Source organism: Mastomys coucha, unplaced genomic scaffold (assembly GCF_008632895.1).
Source record: "Mastomys coucha isolate ucsf_1 unplaced genomic scaffold, UCSF_Mcou_1 pScaffold17, whole genome shotgun sequence".
Lineage (NCBI taxonomy): Eukaryota > Metazoa > Chordata > Mammalia > Rodentia > Muridae > Mastomys > Mastomys coucha.
In genome coordinates this window covers 41,598,411-41,615,571 of record NW_022196899.1, presented here as the reverse complement: position 1 = coordinate 41,615,571, position 17,161 = coordinate 41,598,411, and positions in this window count along the sequence as shown.

Here is a 17,161-nt window from a genome sequence, read left to right as displayed (position 1 = left end):
TTGCATGGTACAGGCATTCCCAAAACACTGCTGTAACTAGGCTTTACCAATAGCCTCTCATAGACTGTTTTCAAGGAGCCGAGCCTCAACTCTTTTGCATGACACCTTCAGTCCTGGGCCATCAATTGCAAACTGAGGCTGCACCTTCACTTTTGGCCTTCCATGGCCTCTTACTGTGCCTAGCCTCAGCTGCTTTTCATGACCCCTTAGTGCTGTCAAAACCAGTATCACTTGGGTGACTCTTACACATTATCAAGTCCTGCTGCAGCACAAGGTACAACCTTGGCTATCTCTGGAACACAGCCTCTTTATGCTCTCAGAAAACACTTCCCAGAAGATGTCACCTCAGTGATGCTGGTCTCTTCTTAATCACCACTAATTTCTTAGCTCCAGCTAACCAGCATCAATAGTCCCAGTAATGTAAAGTTTTCACTTTAGTAGTTCTGGTATCTTGTTAATCACAGCTGATACTTCAGCCTCAGCTAACCAGAACCACAGAATCTTCACAATCAAAACAACATGGCCCTGATAAGAGTCTTTAATCTTCCCTCTGAAATTTCACAAGCCAGGCCTCCATCTCTGGACTGTTCTCAACATGATCTTCCAAGCTCCCAAAGAACAACCCACATAGTTCTTAACAACCAGTGGCTCTTCTAGCTCAAAGTTCCAAAGTCCTTCCACAGTCCTCCCCAAAACATGGTCAGGTTGTCACAGGAATACCCCACTATGCTGGTACCAATTTGTCTTAGTCAGGGTTTCTATTCCTGCACAGACATCATGACCAAGAAGCATGTTGGGGAGGAAAGGGTTTATTGCGCTTACTTCCACATTGCTGTTATCATCAAAGGAAGTCAGGACTGGAACTCAAGCAGGTCAGGAGCTGATGCAGAGGCCATGGAAGAATGTTCCTTACTGGTTTACTTCTCCTGGTTTGCTCTGCCTGCTCTCTTATAGAACCCAAGACTTCCAGCCCAGGGATGGCACCACCCACCAGGGGCCCTACCCCCACTTGATCACTAATTGAGAAAATGCCCCACAGCTGGATCTCATGGAGGCACTTCCCCAACTGAAGCTCCCTTCTCTGTGATAACTCCAGCTTGTGTCAAGTTGCCACACAAACCCAGCCATTAAAAGCAGCTTCTATTTATGTTTCCATTGAGTTTCTTTCTGAAACACTTTATCTCCCCATAAGTTCATGTTTCCATTATTGTTCTTTATTCTCATTACAGTTCTTTGATATCTGTACATTTGAAATAGTAAATATTTAGTCTAGTCTTCACAGACTTACTCAACAAGAAAAACAAAAACCTTCAACAGGTAGGCCATCTGGGACTTCAGAACAAGCTATTGCCTATAGGGTATTTTGGTTTATGGTTTTAGACTGTATGTCATGGAAAAATATTGCAAAGAGAAGCAGTTTATTCAATGACATTAAGGAAGCAGGACAAAAAGGCCAGGCTAAGATACAATTGAATGATACACTTAAGCTTTTTGGGCTCCCTTTCCCAAATTCCATCACCATACAATAATTACATTCAATAATTAATCCATCAAGAAATTATGAATCAGAAGAATTATGATGTCATGAGCATAAAATTTCTTCAAAGAGACACCAGGTGGGTGGTTTACTATAATCTTCAGTAATCATTATATAAAACAATTGAAAATCAAGAAAAATCAAGGGTCATTAAACAAATGATATCATCAGAGGGTCAAGGGTTTCTGTGGCCAGCATATTGGAAGAATATGCATGAAACACAGGCTACTGAGTCCTGACTGCTGCCAATGGTTGTCCATTGCCTTGGCCCTGCATTTACTAGAGTTTGTATGGTTTTGGTGATGTGAAGTCTACTATAAAAACATTAACCTTGAAGAGAGTAGCCCCATGTAAGCAGACATGGAGGCTCTCATAATGAATACTGATCTTGAATCTGGAAATGGAGGTTAGTGTGCCTGCTACTGAGTGTTAGCATTGTGTGTCCAGTTTTGCAATCCAAAGTGAGTTTCCTGGACATACCCTGTCTTCATCCACAGTGTAATTCTTACCTCAGCATGCTGCCTGTAGTAGGGAAAAAGGTAAGCCATTTATGGTAAATATACATGGTAAATATATATCCTCTCTCTACTATCTTTACTGTATCTTTCCTCATTATGGTGTTTCACCTAGCTACTGTGAGCTCCCATTATGTTTCTTCAGCTCTTGCAAAGCCATTTTCTTCATGGGGATCTTGCTAAGTCAATAGTCTTTGAAAAAGAAACCCTAGAGAGTTCTGCATTATTATCACACAGACATGCTTCCTTTTATACCCATGATAATAGTGTATGCCATAAGATAAAAATAATTAAAACTTAATTTGACACTCCAACCAGGGAAGTAGGTAGACTAACTAGAGTTCTTCATTGCTCCCTCCTCTCCTCCAAATCCATTCTCAATTTCTTGCCCAGATTTGTAGCATAACATCTTTGCAGCCTTTTTTTCTCCATGCTCCCATCTCTCAGACAACAAATCTGTCACACATTCCAAGAGAATCCTCAGAACATTCCAGCTGATAAAGCAGGTGGTCTAACTGCAGATTTTTATCTTTTCATCCTTTCCTCAAAACTTATCCAATCCTCCAGTCTCATCCTAAGGTCTATAATAGACAGTATGCTATGGCTTCCACTTACTTTATGTCCCAATCTTCAGTGAATCATGCTGATCTTCCACTCTAAATTTCCCTTTTCCACTTGTCTCATTATCTTAGCCCCTAAATACAACAGGTAATCCCTGGAAACTTGACATCTAATCCTGCCAGAGAACACAGTGGGCCATCTAAGCATGCATTCAAGCTTCCAATTTTCATTAACCCTTCAAAGAGCTACGTCCAATGCCCCAGCTACTTCCCAGCTCTGTTGCACACTATTTGTGGTGACCTCTGCTTGCTCTCCTCCTCCATTACTAGGAGACTAAGCAGATCCTCTTGGAGCACTCTGCTTTCCTCTCATCTGTGAACCTCCTCCTCCAAATCCTACCCCATCTCAAACTCTGTGTCACTTCCAGTACCTTGAAACACATTTTTCTGGGAACCCACCAATAGCCTATCAGGGTTTGAGATGAATTTTCTAACAGTTAACACACAAACATCACTCCCTCCTAAGAAACAGAGAGGGCAACTGTAACCCCCCTCCAGCCAAAAGCTGGCTGTCTCAGCCCTTCCCTTGCCACAAATAGTCAGCCCACCTATGGTGAGGCTTCCTGACTTGAACAAAGCTCTTTTGTTTAGTCACTTCTCTGCCTTTCTAAAAGTTCTTGCTAACAGCTATGTGTACCTCCAGGGACAGAAGATGGAGATACTAATTGGCCACAAGATGCTGGCGGACTGGGTGAGGGGTTTTTGCCTGCCTGCTTGATTGTCAGTTGAATAATACACTTTGGACATGTAGCAGCCATGGCTCTGTCCCATTGTTTTATTTATTCCTCCAGCCATTCGAATCCCGTAATTTCTGCTAGGCTCCTTCCCCTCTTCCAGAGGACCAGATCATATGTAGCTGGAGGCTGCTGCAACAGGCAACAAAAATCAAGAAACAAAACAAAACACCTAACAAAGACAAGACCATATATTAGTATGTAGAGTATCCTCCCAAACTTAGAGATCTATAAGCCAATGAAAAATACAGTTAATAACAGCCAGGACAATATTTCTTTGCTAGAGCTCAAAAACTTCAACATAGTAGGCCACTGAAATATAGCTGAAGCATAAATCCAAGACCTTAAAATCGGCTTTACAGGTATGACAGAGGTTTTAAAGAGGAAATGAATACATTTATTAAAGAGTAAACAGTGTGAGGAAATGAATAAAACAGCTTAAAACATGAATTTGGAAATAAAATAAAGAATACAACACCTGAGGGAAATATGGAAATGTAAAATTTAGGTACTTAAACAGAAACCATAGATGGAAACTGTTAAAACCAAACACAAGAGATGTAAAAGTGAATTTCAGACACAGAAGATATGATAGAAAAAAGTGGATACCTAGGTAAAAGAAAATGTTGAATCTAAACATTCCTGGCACAAAACATCCAGAAAATATGGGGAGCTATGAAAAGATCAAATCTAAAAATAACAGGAGTAGAGGAAGGAGAGGAACATAGAGCTACAAAAAATATTTTCAACAAAATTATAGAAGAAAATTTCCTTTACATAAAGAAGATGATGCCTACCATGGTACAAGAAGCAATCAGCATGTCATACAGATTGGATCAGAACAGAAAGCACCTTCAGAATGTAACTTTTAAAAGGCTAAAGATGTCGAGCAGCAACAACAAAAGAATATTAAAGTTTGCAAGAGAAAAAAAAAGACAAAGTAACATAAAAGCAGACCAATTAGAGTAAAACATGAAGTCTCAGTGACATTCTAATTGCCATAAGGACCTGGACAGATAGATGTTCTATAGACTCACACCACAAATGCCAGAATATTATGCCCAGAAAAACTTCCAATTACAATGGAAAAAATAAGGCATTCTAAAATAAAACCAATTGTAAGCAGTATCTATCTAGAAATCCAGTCATATAGAGGACACTAGAAGAAAATCTCCAAGCTAAACAGGCTAACCACTCTCATGAACATACAAGGAACCAAGTCTTTGGCTTTCAGAATTCTGAAGTCTTTTTTTTTTTTTAAGAATTATTTATTTATTCTATGTATGTGAGTACACTGTAGCTTCAGACACACTAGAAAAGGACATTGGATCTCATTCTAGATGGTTGTAAGCCACCATGTGGTTGCTGGGAATTGAACTCAGGACCTCTGGAAGAGCAGTCAGTACTCTTAACCGCTGATCCATTTCTCCAGCCTTTTTTTTTTTTTTTTTTTTTTTGAGACAGGGTTTCTCTGTATAGCCCTGGCTGTCCTGGAACTCATTATGTAGACAGGCTGGCCTCGAACTCAGAAATCCTCCTGCCTCTGCCTCCCAAGTGCTGGGATTAAAGGCGTGAGCCACCACCACCCAGCTGAATTCTGAAGTCTTATGAATGTTATTCTGCTGCATTCCCAGCTTAACTAGCAGTGCCAGAATACTGGAAGCCTGGGTCTACAAGTTCAGATTTTTAATCAAACTACTCTGTACGTATAAGAATATTATACAACTGATTGGAAATTGCTAAACTTATCAATACTTATCAGATCAGATAAGTAACCAAACTCCAAATTTTCAGGTAGACAATTAATGTGAGCAGGTAGTGTATGGAATTATCAGGTAGTTCGAACTTGTGTTTATTTATTTTTTTTTATTTATTTTAAACCCTTAAACGTTTCTAATGGGTTAAAATGATAGCCAATTTGTTTTGGCAAATCAAACCATAGCTAAATATTAGGGCGTTAAACAGATTTTACTTAGTAAGTATTAACAATGCACTAAAACTCTAAGGACTGTTCTAAGCTTGGTGAGGTGACTGGGTGTTTGAAGGGAAAATAAGGGAACAAGACACAAGCTGACTTGAGCTCCTAGAAGTTAGAGATCACAGAGATGGCCCAGGTAGATGATGCAATGAAGCCAGTGGTCCGCTCTTCTGCAGTGAAAATGCAGATTTTACTCTGTCTTCAGAGACTAGGACACTAAGCTCTTGTTTCCTTTCCTTTCTCTTTTCTTCCTCTTTTTTTCTTTATTTCTTTTATATTTCCCCTGCTGATTGCATTTCAAAGGAATGGCTTTCAGGTGCTTGAGAAAAGACACTTCTGAGTTGTAGGAAATGCCCATACAACTCAAAGGGACAAAAAAAAGATTCCTAATTGTGAGCCCTTTTTCATAAATGCTCTAAGATAGAAAGGTCAGGGGCCTATTGTATGGTGTTGGCGAGAACAAGCATTAGATAGTCCTGGCAGCCTTGGGCTGTCTCAGGCAGGCGTTTTAATGGGAGGCAGAGGTCATTTGGTGGGACAGACAGAAGCCAACAGAACTTCTTATAATTCTGTCCTCTCAGCACAGAATGGGCTTTCTATCTGTGTGGCAGTTCTACAGTTTTCATTTTCAATTAATGAAGTGTGATCTACATTATTCTGCTTCTATGGAGAGGCATAGCCCAAGGTAACTATTTCTAAATTTCAGGAGGAATGAAGCATTGTTTCTTCAATACATTCCATCAAGTTCTTTCATCCCTGAACCCAATTTTATGAAATAATAAGCCCAGAATTCAGAAAAATTAGTTGGTATGAAGTTTTCTGGCAGAAAACATGTGCCTTTTTAAAATTCTTTGTTATCGTATTGTTCCCACTGTAATTCAGGTTTCCCCCACATATCTCTTGCAGCTTCTCTTTGTCTCTTTCATTTCAGCAGTTTCATTAGATTTTACAAATGAGCAAACCTGGGAGCAAGTGAACTGAGAAGCAAATGCGGTTTGATTCACTACTTCTCTTTCATTAGTCAAATAGGCATTAGATAACTTTTGTTAATTCACGTGTATAGAGTTAAAAGGAGAAGTTTCTTTGGCAAAATTAAATGCAGGTTTAAGATAATCATTTAATTATTATTCAAAATATTTATGCAACTATGAAAGTAATCTTTTAGAAATCTGTTTATGACCAGGTCCACTTGAGAAGCATCCTGTATTAGGTTAATGTCTGGGTCTAAATTGAGAGATGTCATCTTAGTCCATTCTTTCTAATTAGCAGAAACATTTTGCATGTTATTTTAATTACTGCAATAAATGGCTATTTTAAGACAAATGTGAGCATGCTGGGAGATAATGAGGTACAAGAAATCTTGGGGAAGTCAAGAAAGATAATACTTTTCTCTTGTTTATGAAAATGATTTAGGTATTCAATACAGAAAACAAGTGATGTTAAAATTAATCAGGAAAGCTGATTTTAATCAATGTATTAAAATGTGTCTTCCTATCTGGTGTTTTAGTGCAATGCTCAGGGATCCTATCAGCAGGAGGGAGCTCAAAGAGGAACTCTGAGAGGGATGCAGGTGTGCCTATCCCGGCCTATTTACGACTCTCTTTAACAAAATACTGACTTGCCTGCTTTAAACTTGAAAATCTGAAATCCAGTTCAAATTCCTCTTATTCCTGGTTTCCATCTTTTAAAGAAATAAATATGCCGGGCGGTGGTGGTGCACGCCTTTGATCCCAACACTTGGGCAGCAGGGGCAGGTGGATTACTGAGTTCGAGGCTAGCCTGGTCTACAAAGTGAGTTCCAGGACAGCCAGGGCTACTCAGAGAAACCCTGTCTCAAAAGAAAAAAAAAAGAAAAAGAAAGAAAGAAAGAAATATTTAGTTAGGTTCTTATATGTATTTATAGTAATTTAATATGTTTTTCAAAAACATTAATATTTGCACTTTCACTGGTTTGTACTATATGACTGTAAACCCGTGGTACTGGAGATACCCTTCTTGGTAGCTTTATCTAAAGAAATTGTCTTTTTAGGGCAGTGCCATATTTAAAGCGTGACTTGACCACCAGGAATAGTCTTCACACTCTGACTGAAGGAGTAACATGAAGACTCTGTCATACTTTTCCTTGGCCTCAGCATCCTGGGCAACCCTGTTCTCAGGAATGGCACATGGTATTTCAAAGAAAAGAATGTCTTAGAAAAGCAACTCTAAATCACAAACATTATTTAAACTTTCATCTCCTACATATGTACACCAAAAGAGAAACCATGTCCTAATAAACACTTGAATATGATTCTACTAAGCAGGTTTATATCCAACATTAGTTTATATTAACTTGAAAAAAACCAGTAAAGTCCTTCTACACTTGAATGCATTGATATATTTCAGGAATGTGTGTATAATGAGAAACTATCCAGAAATAACAGGAATGTAGCTTTGATACACATTTAATATGAGTGAATCCCAAAGTTCACTGTGCTGAGTGAAAGAGGCTACACAATAACCAAGCATGCAATGCATGCTAAAAGTGCTCTGCATTCTGCTTTCAGAAACTGTAGGCTTTCAAACATGAATCCAAGTGCTAAATATGAAATAACACCCTGTGAATTCTCGGAGATTCCCCACAAATATAAGCTGTTGGTATTGCTCATCGTTGCCAATCAGAAGTAGACAGTGAGTCACAATTGCTGAGGACACCTGGATAAAGGACTCAGAAAAATCAAGCCAGAACTGGAGGGAAACTTATTCTCTGACAGCTAGTATTCACAATACAATGTTTTATGAAGGCTGTTGGGGGATAAAAGTTACCAATAATCACACATAGCTGTAGACTCCGTGTGTCTCACAGGATATGTCTTCTGCTGAAGTGGGTATGTGGTTATTCTAGGGGGTGATATCACTTTCATGAATGAATTTAAGTATTGTTCCTAGTAAAACTGCATACCTGGGACTATAGATCTGGACCAAAGCTTGTGGCACAGAATATAGTGGATCCTATGTAGGAATCTATTGTTGGATCTTTTTTTCCAAGTGAACTTTAGTTAAATAATTTCATAAGTATTAATGTTTATGTGCTTAGAGTAGTGCAGGTTTCCAATGGAGAATAGTCAAAGCAGAGACTATAAGCTCACACTCTAAACTATGAGTATTATTAACTGACTACTGAGCACAAGACTATTGTCTATGTCACACTCTCTGAGTCTCAGGGAAGATCACAGAAGAAATTGAGGGACTGGGAGTTGAGGAATGTAAAGGACTTCCATAGAACACCATTTTTTTCCAATAGAACATATTTGTAGCAGTCCTGAACATTCAGAAGCCATGACTGTCTACATGGGATCCTAAAAATTATGAAGGAGCTATTGAAGTAAAAGGGATTCTATCTGAGAAGTCATGATTGGTAAAGTGAAAAGTGTTCTGGACTGCTAAGGCATAAGCATGCTAGTGTTACCAGAGCACACTGCAGGCAAGTACTGTCGAAGATATTAAATAACTTCTGAAAAATACAAAAATTGCAAGCACACGTACATATACCACACATGTATATGAATGCATATATATAAACATACACACAAAGTATACCTATGCATGTATAATATGAGTATGATTGATTCAGAAGTATACAGTTGGATATTAGGAAGAGTATAAAAAGATAAAAATTAGACTTGAGTCTTTTTTAAGGAGTCATAGACATATTTGTTAACCTGATTGTGGAGTTACATCAATGTTTATCAGATTCTACACTTGAGTTATGATCAATATGCTCATTTAAAATGTTTCAATATGAAAAAATGTAGCATTTCCTTATAAATATAGTTTACAGTTATATAACTCTCTGTGTTAAGTATATAATTACCAACAAGTAGTAATTTTAAAAACAGCATTTCATATATTCTCATTAAAACTCATTTAGAAATACTCATCTTTTAAAGAATCTGGATGAACTAAAAAACATGCAAAAAATTACATTTTCAAATTATTTAAAGAGAGCATTTAAAAAAGGAGCTACAATGTTAAGCAATAAAAAGTCCTTATTATATACTTTGGACCATTAGTGATATTTTCCCTATGACAACCATTTTTTTTTCCAGCTGGTAGTAGTCACAAATTATTTATTATTTTTTGTTTGAATTATTTGTTAAATGTGAATAACATTTTTTCATTTTATTTTTATATGATTTTTATTAAAATCTTACTTTATTTTATTTTTATTAGATTTTCTTTATTTACATTTCAAATGTTGCTCACTTTTCTGGTTTCTCCTCTGAAAAAAAATACCCTATTCCTTCCCCTGTCCCCCTGCTCACTATCCCACCCTCTCCCAGTTCCTGGACCTGGCACTCAGGGACTAAACCACTAACTTTATTTTAGATCCCATTCTTCCTCACTCTCAATTTATAGCCTTATTTTCTTGTATTATTATTTCTATATTTACATATACATAATATAGATGCATACATTTGTAAGTACAACAAAGTTATTATGTAATTGTTGTAGAATAAATTAGCATAGATGGAATTTTAAAGAATCATTTGATATTTAAATTCATAACACAACTATTTAGAATTTGCTTTTTTATTTATTTTCTGATTCAATGGAGCTACATACCAATTTAAAATGCATAATTATATCATTTAAGTTTTCTATATAGGACTTTATAGGCTGAAGCAAATAGGTGTCTTCTAGGGTAACTATTCCGATCAATTTAATAGTCATGTCGGTAGATGAAGAATCAATGTGTCCAATTTTAAATATCATGGTGATTAAACTTTCCATTTATAGCTTTAGAATTTAAAAAATGTTGAGCTTATTATAATTATAATGAAATAGTGAACACAATTATATGAACTTTAATAATTGATATCAGTGTATTCTCTTTCTAACTCTATGGAACATTGAAAAGAAGTAATTAGAAGAAAGAAAGGGTTCATATTGAGAGGTTAATGCTTTTGAAACTATATGGAAGATATAAAATTTCAGAATATTTGTTTTTGACCTTGGGCACTGAGAATAAGAGGAGTATTTTATGCTAATTTTAGTTATTGAAGAAAAAAGGTCCAGCTTTGTGCTAAGTGATATAATTCCCTTTCTTAGCCTTCAGTGACAGTTAGAAAGATATAATTGACCAAGACAGTTTACGTCATATTTCCAGCATTATTTCAAAGATGCTCCCTTTGAAATAAGAAACCTATATAGTAATAACAGTTACTCTGCAGGATTATTGACTCTGTCTCTCCATTACTCAGGTAACATTGAAATCATTTTCTTTATAAACTTGCATTAAAACTTCATTTACTGAGAACTCAGAAGAATGGAAAAAGAAGGGGTTCTTGTCAAATGCTTTTTAGGGAGACACCTATTACTTTTATTATTTGTGTAGTTCTACTAAAGCAAAAACATTTACCTTGCTGAAGCTTGAAGAAACCTGAAGGCTAGTTTGAAGTAAAACTTATATTGAAAAGGTCATGCTAGTGATTCCATCTTGATTTTTCATAATATATACATGGGTATCATTTTTAAATACTTATCAAATTTTTAATTGACATATTTATCTTTTTCTATATTCATAGCTTTCATTTACTAACATGTAAATTGTTTTAATGAATATAGTTTGTTTCATGTTATGACTGGAACTCAATGTTTCTACCAGTCTCATTTAAATAAACACTTAGATTTTTCAAATACCTTCACGATTGAAAAGCCTAGTATAACAAATTTCTTTTTAGAAATTACAAAAAGCATATAAAATGTATGATGACAAAATAAGAAAATATTGATGACATCTGGTTGCATATAGTAGTGTTGAAAATGTTTACATATGAAAAGGTAACTTCTTGTACAGAAGTTTTATAATGTAATATTTTTAAGTTAAATCCTAAATATTTTTAAAATTTCATCATATCCCATTCTGTACAAAGAGTACAGTAATCAAATTGTAACTAGACCATAATAAATGGGAACTAAGTGGTTGTTTTCTTTAAATGCAACATGAGTCAAAGGTTCATTTGAATTAAGATAATTTTATTTACTTACTGTTAAAGATTGTATACATAAGAACAGCAAAGTAGACAATACTTACTTCTCTGTCTTCCTTGGTCCACTGTCCCAGCCTTGTAACCTCCCCCAACCAAAGAGAATGAAGAAAGAACACAGAAGATGAGGGAGAGGAGGAGGAGGAAGAAAAAGTCAAATTTGTTTTGACTATATACTTACTGAAGTATGGTCAGATTCCCAGTGGCTAGCACCTTCTCAACAAAAGCCTTCAATTCTGGGGAGCTACACTTCACTATCCTTATCACTACTTTTAAGAGGTCCCTTCTATGACTCCAGCTGCATATTTAGCAGAGGATGGCCTTGTCATGCACCAATGGAAGGAGAGGTCCTTGGTCCTATGAAGGCTCCATAGATGCCCCAGTGTAGGGGAATTGTGGGTGGGAGGTGAAAGTGTGTGGGTGCAGGAAAACCCTCATAGAAGCATATGGAGGAAGAATGTGATAGGGTGTTTCAGAGAGGGATGGAAAGGGGATAATATTTGAAATGTAAATAAGGAAAATATCCAATAAAAATAAATATATAATAAAAATATGGTAAATTTGAATAAAAAAAGAGTTCTCTTCAATGTCTTTTTGTCTAGACTGTTACTTTTTTATGCTAGAGAGGTGGAATTGGAGGTTTAGTTTTCAATTAAAATGTGGCAATATATCCTAACTGTAGAAATCCTAAAGTATGACAGTTCCTCAGGAAGATGGGAATCAGTCTACCTGAAGGTACAGCTGTACCACCTTTGGGCATATATTCAAAGGTCACTACTAGAGACACATGGACAGATATATTCAGTGTTTCTCAATAAATAACCACCAGAAACTGGAAATTAGCTAAGTGATATGCAACAGCATAATACATAATGAACACATGGCACATTACTTTTCCATCCATAGAATACCATGCTTCCTTGTAGAGGCCCACAGGGAACAACCTAATTGTAACACTGCCTCCCACTAATTCCTTGCAAGTTGAGCCAGCCTGAGGCAAAGCCAGGAGAGTTGAGTTGCACTTGGTCCCCTGACCTCTATTGGCTGGCTCTGGACATATCCTGCCTTCCAAAGGAGCTTTGGGGGACCCTGACTCCAAGAGCATTCTTCTTCCCTGTGTAAGTCTGCAGGTACCCCAAGAAGAACCAGCTTGGACTATGGCCCACCAATCCCTTGCCACTCAGGTCTGCCTGAGGCACAGCCATCAAAGTCATGTGCCCTGACCTCGATTGTCTGGCAGATAACTCCCCCTTCCTGCCCTGAGTTCTCAAGTAGTCTTGCTGGAATCAGGATCATCCAGAAAGAAAATCTTCTCTTCACATAATTATCAAAATACTAAATGCAAACAAAGAAAGAATATTAAAAGCTGCAAGGAAAAATGTCCAAATAACATAAAGGCAGTCCTATCAGAATTACACCCTATTTCTTTACAGAGGCTCTAAATGATAGAAAATGCTGGACATATGTCTTGCAGGCCCTAAGAGACCACAGACGTCACCCCAGATTATTATGTCCAGCAAAATTTTCAATCACCATAGAGAATCCAAGACATTCCATGACAAAACCAAATTCAAACAATTTCTTTCCACTAATACAGCCTTACTAAGGATAGTAGAAAGAAATTTCCAATGCAACGAGGCTAGTTACACTCAAGAAAACACAAGAAATAAATATTTTCACACCATTAAAATCAAAAGATAGGAAACACACACACTGTCACCAACAGCATAAAAAAGAATTAATAATCATTGGTCATTAATATCTATCCATATCAATGCATTCAATTCCCCAATAAAAAGACACAGGCTAATAAAATGGATGTATAACCACGATTCATCATTTCCTACTGTGAACAAGAAACACATCTCAGAAAAACACAGACAGTACCTCAGAGTAAAGGGCTGGAAAAAGGTTTTCCAAGTAAACAGACCCAAGAAACAAGCTGGATTATGTAATGGCGCCTTGCTTGCCTGGATGGCAGCAATAACGACAGAACACTGAGACTTCTTCTCTCGACGGTTTACTCAGGAATTTTCTTTTGTGTTACAGCTCTTTCAGGTACCTAAGTGTTACAGCTCTCCTAGGTTCCTAGGTGTTATGGCTCTTTTAGGTGTTACATCTCTTCTAGGTATTACCAGCCTCCTACCGCCTCCCAGGTGCCGCAGTTCCTCTTGCCTTCATGGAATGGTGCTTCTTGCTTCTAGGTGCTGCGGCTCTTCTTGCTTCTGTGGAATGGGCGGTGGCAGCTGCTCTTGCTAGTCGCTGCTGCTCTTCCTGCTTCCATGGAGAATGGTGGAGGCGGCTCTTGCTTCTGTGCAGTAGCAGCTCTTCTTGCTTCTGTGGAGTGGCGTGGAATGGCTCTGACTGCCTGGAGAGAGCCCCTTATATACCCGTGCCCAAGCTCTCGTGGTTCTCCTGGATTGGTTCCCTGGCAATCACCTCATTAGCATACACCTGCTTGGGAGGGGCGCATGCGCAGCATACACCTGCTCGGAAGACACCTGCATGAGCCCGCTCGGGAGGGGCGCATGCGCAGTGGAATCGTCTATCGCTGCCGCAGTGCGCTTCTTGGATTCTATCGTCCGAGCGGCTGCCTACAGGATTACCCATTTTAATATCTAATAAAATAGAGTTTCAACTAAAACATATAAAAAGAGACAGGGAAGGACACTCATCAAAGGAAAAATCTATCAAGAAAACTTCTTAATTCTGAACATCTATGTCCCCAATGTAAGGGCACCCACATTCAAATAAAAGAAACATTACTTAAGCTTAAACTACACATCAAAACCTCACACATTACTAGTAAGAGAACTTAACACTCCACTCTCACCAATGGACAGATCATCTAGACAGAAACTAAACAGAGGAATAATGAAACTAAAAGAGGTAATGATTCAAATAAACCTAAAAGATATCAATAGAACATTTCACCCAAACACATCCTTCTCAGTATCTCATGGAACCTTCCCCCAAACTGACCATATAATAAGCTACAAACAAGTCTCAAAAATACAAAAAGACTGAAGTGATCTCTTGCATATCAGATCACTCCGGATTAAAGGTGGACTTCAACAAGTGAAACAACAGAAAGCCTACATACTCATGGAAACTGAACAACTCTGTACTCAATAAAAACTGTGTCAGGGAAGAAATAAAGAAAATTAAAGACTTTCTAGAATTCAATGAAATTGAAGGCACAGCATACTTAAACTTATGGGACACAGTGAAAGTAGTAGAAAGTAGAAAGTTCAGAGCACTCAGTGCCTTCATTAAGAAATTTATCAGTTCTTAAACTAATGATTCAAAAGCATGCCTGAAAGCTCTAGGAAACAAACACACATGTACACACACATATACACACACACACACATGCACATGCACACAAGAGGAGTAGATAAGAAATCATCAAACTTATTGCTGAAATTAATTAATTAGAAACAAAGAGAATAATTAAAACAATCAGTAAACACAAGAGCTGTTTTGGAGGTTTTTGCTTTGTTTTGATTTTTGTTTGTTTTCTTGTTTTAGAATATCTACAAGACAGACAAATCTTCACCCAAAGTAACTGAAAGGCAAAGTGACAGTATCCAAATTAACAAAATCAGAAAGGAAAAGGGACATATAACAACAGAAACTGAGGAAATTCAAGGAATTATTCATTCTTAACTTAAAAAGCCTTTACTTGACAACATTGGAAATTTTAAGTGAAGTAGATTATTTTTTTTAGATACATACCAATTTGTAAAGTTAAATCAAGGCCAGGCAAACTGTCTAAATAACCTTCTAATCCGTAAAAGAATTGAAGTCATTAAAAGTAACCCTCCAACCCCCAAAACAATCCCAGAGCTCGATGGTTTTAGTGCAGAATTCTACCAGAAATCAAAGAAGAGCTAATATCAATATTCCTTAAAATCTTCCATAATATAGAAACAAAGGGAAAATTGTCAAACTCATTCTATGATGTCACAGTCACCATGATTCCTAAACTACAAAAAGACTCAACAAAGAGAATTTCAGATCAATTTCCCTTATGAACATTACTGAAAAAATACTCAAAAGCACTCATGAACCAAATCCAAGAACACATCAAAGACATCATTCATTATGATCAAGTAAGTTTCATCCCAGAGAAGTAGTAGTGGTTCAATATATAAAAATACATCAATGAAAAAAAAAATACATCAATGAAATCCACCATATAAACAAACTGAAACAAACAAACAAACAAACAAAACATCATGATCATCTATCTCATGAGATGCTGAAAACACCTTTGACAAAATCCAATACCTTTATACAAGTAATAAACAGGTCTCAAAAGAAGTAAGGGAGACAATACCCTTCACAATAGCCAAATATTCTAATTTCAGCCAAGCACGTGAAGACTTGTATGATAAAAAGTTCAATTCTCTGCAGAAAGAAGTTGAAGAAGAGATCAGAAGATGGAAAGATTGTTCATGAATTGGTAAGATTAATCTAGTGAAATGACCATCTTACCAAAAGCAATCTACAGATTCAATGCAATTTCCAACAAAATTCCAAGACAACTCTTTACAGAGCTTGAAAGAACAATTCTCAATTTTATATGGGAAAACAGAAAACCTGGGATAGCTAAAGCAATTTTGTACAACAAAAGAATGTTGAGAGGTATCACCATCCCCAAATTCATGCTATACCTCAAAGCAATAGTAATAAAAAATTGCATCATATTGGTCTAGAAACAGACAGATTTATCAACGAAATTAAATAGAAGACCCAGGAATACACCAACACACCTACAGACATTTGATTTTTGAGAAAGAAACCAAAACCATACAATAGAAAAAGGAGGAACATTCTCATAGAAGCAGGGGTAAGGAGGATGGGAGAGGGAGTTTGCAGGAGGGGGGAAACTCGGGCAGTGATAACATTTGAAATGTAAATAAAGAAAATATTCAATAAAAAAGGAGAACATCTTCAACAAATGACCTTTTATAATTGGATGTCTGGATGTTGAAGAATGCAAGTCTAATTGGATCAAAGACAAAATATACTAAATCTACAACATAAAGTGGGGGACTGCCTTGAAATCATTGGTACAGGAGACTTCTTCCTGGACATAACACCAATGGCTCAGGCACTAAGATTGACAAGTAGTAAAATGCATTTCACAAAACTAAAAAGCTCTGTAAGTCAAATAACACCATCCATAAGACAAAATGAGAGCCTTCAGATTAGGAAAAGGTCTTCACTAACCCTACATTTGACTGATTGCTAACATCCAAAATATATAAGAAACTCAAGAAATTAGACACCAGCAAACTAAATACACAATTAAAAAATACAATATAGTGCTAAAGAGAATTCTCAACATGGCCGGAAAAAAGGCCCAAAACCTTAAATAAATGTTCAACATCTTTAATCATCAGGGAAATGCAAAACAAAATGACTCTGAGATTCCACCTTACACTAATCTGAATATCTAAGATCAAAAAAATCAATAAAACAATACATGCTGGCGAGAATGAGGAGCATAGGGAACACTCCTCCATTGCTGGTGGCAATGTAAGCTTGTACAAGCACTCTGGAAGTTAATTTGGCAGTTTCTCAGAAAAATAGGAATAATTCTACCTCAAAAACCAGCTATACCATTTCTAGGCATATGCCCAAAAGATGTTCTACCATACCACAAGAACACTGATCAACTATGTTCCCAGCAGCTTTATTCAGAATAGCCAGAAACTGGAACCTAACTAGATGCACCCT